Raw genomic sequence first — 9,090 nt, 5'->3', positions numbered from 1 at the left:
TGGGCTTTTTGATGGTATAGTCTCGGCACAGTTGATGACTTCTGGAACTTCCTCTTACCGCCTTTGCTTAGTTGTATATGACACTAGCGTGGCAAAGGACTACCCCACTTCAAGGGAAGTATCAGAACACCCGTCAGGGTGCAACGACATTAAAATGGAAAAAAGTAAAAACCTCTTGGTAGATTCCAATGTTGTAACATTGGAACCATACAGTGGTCCCCCTGTATTCATGGGGGATGTGTACCAGACCCCGTCTGAAATAGTTAGAACCTGAGAATAGTTGGAACCTGTATAGAAATGCTTAAAATGTCCTGTTTTGTTAGTTAAAACTCAAGAAACACCCAGTAAAAGTTTTTATACCCTTTTTTTGATAGTTTTATCACAAAAAGTGCCATAAATTGCCGATTTTATGGCTCTAAAGGAGCGCCATAAAACCGGATTGCCATTAACCAAGACTGCCAATAACTGGGGACTGCCTGTATCAAGATGTTGATACATACCCCTACCCATCAGGTTTATGAAGTAGTACGTATAATCGTCAGTACTACAAGTCAAGTGACCGTGAAAGATTTGTAACATTATGTTACGAGGAAGAGAAGGAGAATTCATGAAAGCCGTAATCTGCTATCTTGTCGTCTTAAGTCCAGGTCCTGATTTTAATAGTACAGGCAGTCCCCGGATTTACAACAGAGGTTCCGTTCTTGAGATGCATTGTAACCCAAAAATTGCCGTAAGCCGGAACATCGTCAAAAATCCTAAGAAAACCTTACTTTTAATGATTTGGGTGCATTGAAAACTATGTAAACTGCATTCTTATTGCATTTTTTCAACAAAAAAACCTTCAAATATTGATTATTTTGCATTTTTAGTGTCATATTTCTTGTGCCAGATGAGCGTTGTAGGCGTCGTAACCCTGGAAATAATATCTGATGAGTATAATTGAAAAGCGCCTTAACCTCAGAACGTTGTAAGCCGGCCCTGTCATAACCCGGGGACTGCCTGTACATATAATCGTCAGTACTACAAGTCAAGTGACCTTGAAAGATTTTTAACATTATGTTATGAGGAAGAGAAGGAGAGTTCATGAAAGCCATAATCTACTATCTTGTCGTCTAAGTCCAGGTCCTGATTTTAATGTAGTACTTTTATCAATTTGGTCTTTTCTAATGTAGGTGTTTGAACCCTCATGTGTGTAGATTCCATATTTGGTAATTAGTTTTACAAACTGAAATATTGCATTTGAAGTGCAGCCAATGTCATTAGGGCATAACATTTTGTCCTTGTCCTTGCTGCGTAATTAAGCATAAACTTATTTATTTTCAGAACTAATTTGTGTGGTGGGTAACTTACACAATTTTGCGACCTGTTGTCCACCAGAATGATCCATAGCAGCCTCAGAAGCTTAGTTGCTGCAGATTTTTCACTTCTGTTGATATTGTCCTTTTGATCATGTCTAAATTGTCCTTTTCTTTTTTTAAAAGATATTTGAGTTATTAAGAGTATTATGTTTATGCATGTCACTGTTAGACAGTGATGAAAATTTTGGAGAGCTGTATTTTTGTATACAACTATACATTTTGCCTGGAATATCAAAACTTGTGTTTTCTTAAGTTACATAATTTTAAAATTTTTTACTTGAAGATTTTATTGAGATTCATAGTGATATACAAAATTTTACAGGTATAGAAGAATTTTTATGTGCTTTTAATACTATTGTTTTTGATACAGCACGGGTGAGATTCAAGAAGGTTGAAAAATATTGGTATAGCTATGTAGTATCTTCTGGAAATTGTATTTTCGGTAATTGATTCTTCCTTTTCTTTGACAGTACTATTGCCATTTGTCTGGAACTTGATCTAGCAGGATGTGTTACAGTAGAATTGAGTGTGCTATATGGCCTTCCAAGATGCTTTGTGCTTTCTCAGTTCAGCATTATATTACCTTTTTGATAGACTGTGATGGACAGGTAATCAAAGTGCACTTATGTTCCCATTTTTTTTTTCACTTCAGCCAATGTCAAACTTTCCACCTTCACTTCCTTAGTTGCTCCTTCCACCATGGATAAAGTTGGATAAAATTGTCTTTGGTCTTTTGCCCCTGCTGTTCTAGTTTCTGCAGACAGCATTATGCTCCTTACCCTATCCTGTTACTTTAAATTCTTCTAGTTCTGTATTGTCTTGGCAGTAGTTTACAATGATTTCTTATACTCCTACTATTCTCCTGCCACAAGTGGCTCTGCCAAATCATACTGGCCCCCTCTATAATAATGGCAACATTAGAAGTGAGTCTCAATAGCTCAGCTGGTTGATGCTCTCTTAATATCTTAAATTCTCTTGGGCTTTGTTGTTCTCTGATAAGTTAAGTATATCTTAGTTTTACCAGACCACTGAGCTGATTAACAGCTCTCCTAGGGCTGGCCCAAAGGATTTGATATTTTTACATGACTAGGAGCCAATTGGTTACCTAGCAACGGGACCTATAGCTTATTGTGGGATCCGAACCACATTGTATCGAGAAATGAATTTCTATCACCAGAAATAAATTCCTCTGGTTCCGCGTTGGCCGAGCCGAGAATCGAACTTTGGACCACCAGATTGGTAGCCGAGCGCGAAATGCACTCGGCCAACATGGAGCTTGTTCTCTGATAAGCTAATATTGCCAGTGGCAGTTTTATCAAGCAAGGAGAAGTGCTAAAGTTGCTCCAGACTGCTCTGCTGCTATAGCAGTTCATATATCTTGTGCAGTTTTCCTGATCTGACTAGCTTTTGCAAGTTCATTTACTTCCTTCAATTCTATTGATCTGGCTCACCAGTTTTCAGCACCTCTGCTTGCTCCAGCAGTTTGCTCAGCCTTGGTAATCTTCCTGGCACTACTGTTGTTCTAACAATATCTGCTGCAATAACACTCTAGCAATCACATTTCTAATGGCTATGGCTGCTCCCATGCCTTCAGTTCATCTCTTGGCCCCAGCTGCTTTAGTAATGGCTTGCTGTTCTCTTAAATCCTGTGTCTCTCCTTGTTTCAATCCTTTGTTTGGCTTGAGCAGCATTTGTGGTTCTTGCTCTTACTGCTCCACTTTCCTATTGCTGTTTTGGTTCCAGCACCTCTCCTTTCCTATGGTAACCTGGAGGATCGTGCTCCTCTCCTTGTTATGGCTGCTCATTTGAGCCTGCTCTTCTGGCTCAAATAGCCATTTGACTGTACTTCCTTGACTTAAATGGCTCTTGGAAATTCAGTTGTGTGCTTCTCTTTTGTTACTATCCATGTTTCCTGCTGTATTATATGGAAATTCAGTTATGTACTTGCTTAGCTTTTGGTTACTTTCCTTGTTTCTTGCTGTATTATAGCTTAGTTGCTAGATTAGATTCAACAAATTGGTGTGGTCTTTGCAACTCATGCTGTATGTTCACAGGTCACAAATGGCTGTCTTGGTTGCAGCGCTTTCCTTGCTTGCAGCTAGCATGTGGCAACCTTTAAGACTGAACACCTCCCTTTAATTCTGCAGCAGAAGAGATCCAGTTATTTTCCTGGCTTCATCAAGAAGTTTTGTATCAGGAGAACCAATGCAGCCAAGAGTACCCATTATCAGCAGAATAACAGGAGCCAGAATGGCGCAAGTAGGATCTTCGTCACGTACACGGGTATGACGAATCACAAATATATCAGTATCAGTACTGTGTGGAATGATCCAACAGAGAACGTGAATTAGAAGGTCACTCTTGGCCAGCAGTCTCAAATCCAGACTCTGGAAGACTAATGGCAGGAGCAGTACCTCCTCCAAGTACACAAGCGAGCAAGGATCCACAGCCTTCTCCCCGTAAATTGGAGATGTCTCATCATGCGACATACTCTGATGCAAGTGAAGATCAACACAGACTGGAACACGTGTTCATGTACTTGAAGGGTCCGTGCTAGGAAGATGTAAAAACTCCCTTCTCCCTCTCAGAAGACGACCCATGGGAAAGGAGGGGGAGGAGGAGGAAAAGGCAATGGATGTCTTGCCCTACGACATCTGCTTAAAACTCTAGGACACTTCCTACCAAACACAGAGTCCATCCAATCAACCAACTCACGTAAGAACACTTCTGATGGGTTGACAACCAACAGCGATGGCGTCATGGACGATGATGGAAGTTAGATCACGACTGTGGCAACAGGCGGAGGAGAGACATCACCAAAGTGATGTCACAGGCAGAGATGTATTGAGAATGTCACAGCATTCGAACCGGTAGCCTAAGTCAATGGAAGACGAATGGCGGGAGTAGAATCTCCATCACGTACATGGGCAAGAGAGGCTCCACGACCATGTTCACCTTTTCCCCCTATATCACAGAAGTCTCATCATGTGACATTCATACAGGCCGAGGAGATGAAGAACCAGCCTGAGAACTCTGATGCAAGTGAAGATCTACAAGGACCGGAACACTTCATTTACTTGAAGGGTCTGTGCTGGGAAGATGTAGAAACACCTTTCTCACTTTCAAAAGACTGGAACACGTTCACGCACTTGAAGGGGAGAGTCAGGTCTGTACTGGGAAGATAGAGAAACTCCTCTCTCACTCTCAGACAACACTACAAGTCTCAAATTCTCCAACGGGAGGGGGAAGAGGAGGAGGAGGAAAAGGCAATGGATATCTTGCCCTACGACGTCTCCTGCTTGAAACTCTGGGACACCTACCGAATACAGAGTCCATCCAATCAACCAACTCTTGTAAGAACACTTCTGATTGGTTGACAACTGACTCAGAGGTGTCACCAAAGTGGACATCACAGGCAGAGATGTATTGAGAATGACATCACTGCATTCAGACTGGCAGCCCAAGTTAAGGGACTCGGTGACAGCAAAAAAGGTCCCACTTCCACCAAAATGACGGAAAGAGATGAGATGACAATCACGACTGCCATCGCAAGCAGAACGGGAAGATCGCAGTTGTACGCCATTAAAATTTGTGTTGAAGTAGTGTGGGAATGTACTCCTATGCTAGGCAGCCAAATCCTAGCATAAAAACCTTGTCCGCAACACTAACCTTTACATCTTAAACACAAATTCTGAAAGACTAAAGTGTCTGAGGAGATAAAATGAAATATAACATTAGTAAAACACTAATGTTAATAATACAAATGTTTTTAAATTATCTTCAATATAGCAAAATTAAAATACTAAAGAACAAAAAGTAGCTGGGTTCTCTCTCCCGGAAGGGGCAATACCCCCTTGGGAGACAGACAAACATACTCATAACACAAGCGATGACGAAATAGAGGAAAAGGCACATATACTACAATTTGCATCTGTCCCAAATAAGGTCAACACCGAAAACAATGAAGGCAGTTTATAAATGGTGACTTGCTTCTGGCCCAAATAAGGTCAACAAGGAAAACAACGAAGGCTGTCTATAAATGGTGACATCCATGGAACTTCTGGGTTGAATAAATATGAAACAATGTCCAGTCTTTACCAAAAAAAATAAAAAAAAAAAAAAAAAAAAAAACAGCTTTGGGGAACAAGAGCAAAGAGCAAACGATATACTTCTCTCCAAGGTGATGGGGAACGAGAGCAAAACGATATACTTCTCTCCAAGGTGATGGGGAACGAGAGCAAAACGATATACTTCTCTCCAAGGTGGTTGTTATTTCTTCCAATGCTCCATGCAAGCACAAATTCAGTGGAGGAAGAGCAGCGGAAGTTGAGTAAACAGCTAAAGCCAAGAAAGCCAGTAGAACTTGGAGAATTAGTGTCTCTTCCACTGGTAGAAAAACAACCACAGGAGCCAGGATAGCAGCTACGTATTTGTTATCTTAAGTTTCAGTGGTTATTTTGCCACCAGTGGTAGAAACCCTTTTATTTCTCAGGGTTCCACTGGCTTTCTGGGCTTCAACTGCTTCCCTAGCTCCTACACCTCTTCTTACTCCAGTGACTATGTATGCTTACACTGAGAATAAGAACTCTACTGATCCTTCCCTATTCTACTGGCTGTGGCTATTCTCCAGGCTGCATCAGCTGTTTTGATTCCTGCAGCATTCTTGATATTTGCTCTACTAGCTTTGATGCTAATTCTACTCTTCTCTTGTTTTCACAGTTTTCTTGACTGCTGCTGTTCTACTGGCATTCATCAGCTTTTTACTGGTTGTAGTTTTACATGATACTATATAATTGTCTTCAGGCTATATCAGCTCTCTTGGTTCTACTACTCTCTCTCTTAGTTCTCACTGTTCTTTTGTCTTTATAGCTGCTCATTCAGCTACTTATTCAGGCTGCAGTAGAGCAATCTTAATCAGTATATTAAGCTATTGTTGTGACGGTGGTTGTGATTGCTCATTCTACTGATGTTCTGGCTACCTTAGCTTTTTTGCTTCATGAATAGTAATCTGCCCTCCTGCAGTTCTCATGCATGCTCCTAGCTATGGCTGCTCATTTGTACACTATTCTGGCTATTTTCACTGCTGCTGTTCCAATGGGTATGCCTGCTTACTTGACAGCAGTTCTGGGTGCAGGGGCTCTCTTGGATTCGGCAACTCATAGTTCCTACTACTCTATTAGCTATGGCTGCTCATACAACAGCTCTCTTGTTTCCAGCAGCACTTTTAACTTTGCAATTCTGCAGGCTAGGGATTTTGTTCTGGCTATGTATACTTCTTAGATAACTTTCTTTGTTCCAGCAACTCTGTTGATTACAGTTCTCTCAACACCAACAATTCTCTTACACTTAGCAAACCTGCAGTTGCTCGCTGTCAGCCCCCTGATTTTCAATTGACAATTTCTGGCATCTGCTACTCACCTGGCTATGGCTATTCTCAATCCAGTGCCTCCACTACTCTCCAGTGGCTATTTAATTGTCTCAACAGTATCACTTCTTGTTTAGAAACATATGGATTCAAGCATCTTCTGGCTTGTGTAACTCTCCATAACTCAATGGTTTACGATGATGACCATTATTCTGACTGCTGTAACTACTCTTCAGTCTGTGCTGTAGGAAGTGTTGATGTTAACTGGTGCTGTTATTACATTGTATCTTATATAAAGGTATTCTGTTATATGATGTATCTCTTCCTGCTTTAGCATCTGCAAAATTGCTCTTTAGTTGTTAGCCACTGTTTGTTGCCAAGTGCCTGATGGTTATAGTACCATGCTCATGTCTTGGGCTGCTTATGATCCTTTGCCATATCCTTGGGCATCCTTGCTAAGTTCAAAATCTCTTCAGCCCTTGAAAAGCAAGTCTATGGGATCTGTAGTGGGGTGCTGCCATGGTTCATAACTCTTCTTCTAATTAGTCCAAGCATGATATCAATTTCCATTACCTGCTCAAAACTTGACCGTGTTCCTTGTTTTCATTAGCCTCTAAAGTCCTGCCCATTTCAGTTTCTTTAGCTCAGGTGTTACTTGTTTCTCCCTCCTTGCCATTTCTTTGTTCAGTAGACAGTAACATCTCTAATGGATCTATCTTCTCTCTTTTTGCCAATTCACTGTTCTATTACATTTCTTATGTTTCCCCTACTGTTGAAGATGCAGGTGATTTGATCACAATCGAGCTATATTTTCTGTAGGCTTTTGGGCTTTCTCCATCATTACTTGTCTTGTTGCAATACTTAAATTGCTAGCTATGTATACTTGCAGGTGTCTGATGATGTTGATGGGCTCCTCATTTGCTGCTTGTGTGCTCATTTGTACTCACTAGAGTCCAATCCTGCACTCTGTCTCTTCTACAAAGGCACTTGAATCAGTCTCGATACTATCACTTGTGGTTGCTTTACTCATTGGATAAGTGATTAACCATTCTTGCATGGGCTTTGTTCTGATTGGCTTCTCAGCAAACAGAATCATCTTGCCAGTTACACCTCCATTGCACAGCAAACTTCATTGGTATATGTGCCTTTTCCCTTTTCTGCCTTGATTTTCTATTGCTTTTCTTAGTCACTCTTGCTCAAATAGTGCTTGAGTCTTTATCTCCTGTTGCTCCTGTTCTATAAAATTTTGGGTAACTGCAATGCAAGTCTTTGCCTATTCGTTTGGTCACTTTCCTTTGGTGAAGTTTACTGCCGCTGTGACCCTGCACACTTAACGTGCAAGTCTCCTCACCTCGTCAGAGCATCAGCAGCTTGCTCCACCTTCCAAGTTGTTATAAAGCCTATGTAGAAATAATGGGTAATACATAGTTAAATTATTCTTCCTTTAATTTTACATTACAAGCATTGTTTTCACCAAACTATTTTCTCAATACAAATATAAAATAATACATTTACAAGAATTACCTTTCTCTCAAACTTGCTGCTCTATTACAGCTGAATCAGGTGAACACTGTAACTCATATAACCACAATTGTTTTTATAGACCAGAGAAACTATACTCACAGCAGGGCTTCCATTCAAAACCAAAGCAAAGTGAGGGCTTTTCTTATGCTGGACAAGGTTAAGGATACAAGGACTGATAGCTAAGATATTCGCTGTTGAATTTGATTTAATCCATGGGGTTCCTTGTAGATTCAGCATGAGAAAGGACAATGTGTTGCTGCAGGATAATAAATGTTGTAAACTTGGTAAACACCGATTTGTTGGACTGTAAAGTCTTTGGCATTATGTATGTATTACATGGCACTTTGTTTTGCTTAGTTTCATACTATCAGAAAACTAATCCCACAGGAGTTAGTAGAAGAAAAGAACAGTACTTCCTTGTCACATTCAAATATTTAGAGACTTCATTCTTTACTGAAAATAAAAACAAATGGAGACAGGTTGTGTGACATAGTTGAGATGGCAACTGTTCTCCACTTCTGTCGTGGGACATAGTTGAGATGGCAACTGTTCTCCACTTCTGTCGTGGGACATAGTTGAGATGGCAACTGTTCTCCACTTCTGTCGTGGGACATAGTTGAGATGGCAACTGTTCTACACTTCTGTCAAGTATAAAAGACCAGATTATCTTGATCCTGACAAAACCTAAACATCTCTCTCTCACTCCCTCGTCCAAGAAGGCTTTGTGAAGGAAGATACACAATCTTAGCCATAGGGCTGTCTCATAACAGCCAATATCCTTAACTGGTCATCACGGTTTCCTCTTCAGAAGTCCGATAGAATGTTAACAGGGTGAATAGCCCT

The sequence above is a fragment of the Macrobrachium nipponense genome, chromosome 7, assembly GCF_015104395.2.
Source record: "Macrobrachium nipponense isolate FS-2020 chromosome 7, ASM1510439v2, whole genome shotgun sequence".
NCBI lineage: Eukaryota > Metazoa > Arthropoda > Malacostraca > Decapoda > Palaemonidae > Macrobrachium > Macrobrachium nipponense.
This window is presented reverse-complemented; position numbering follows the sequence as displayed.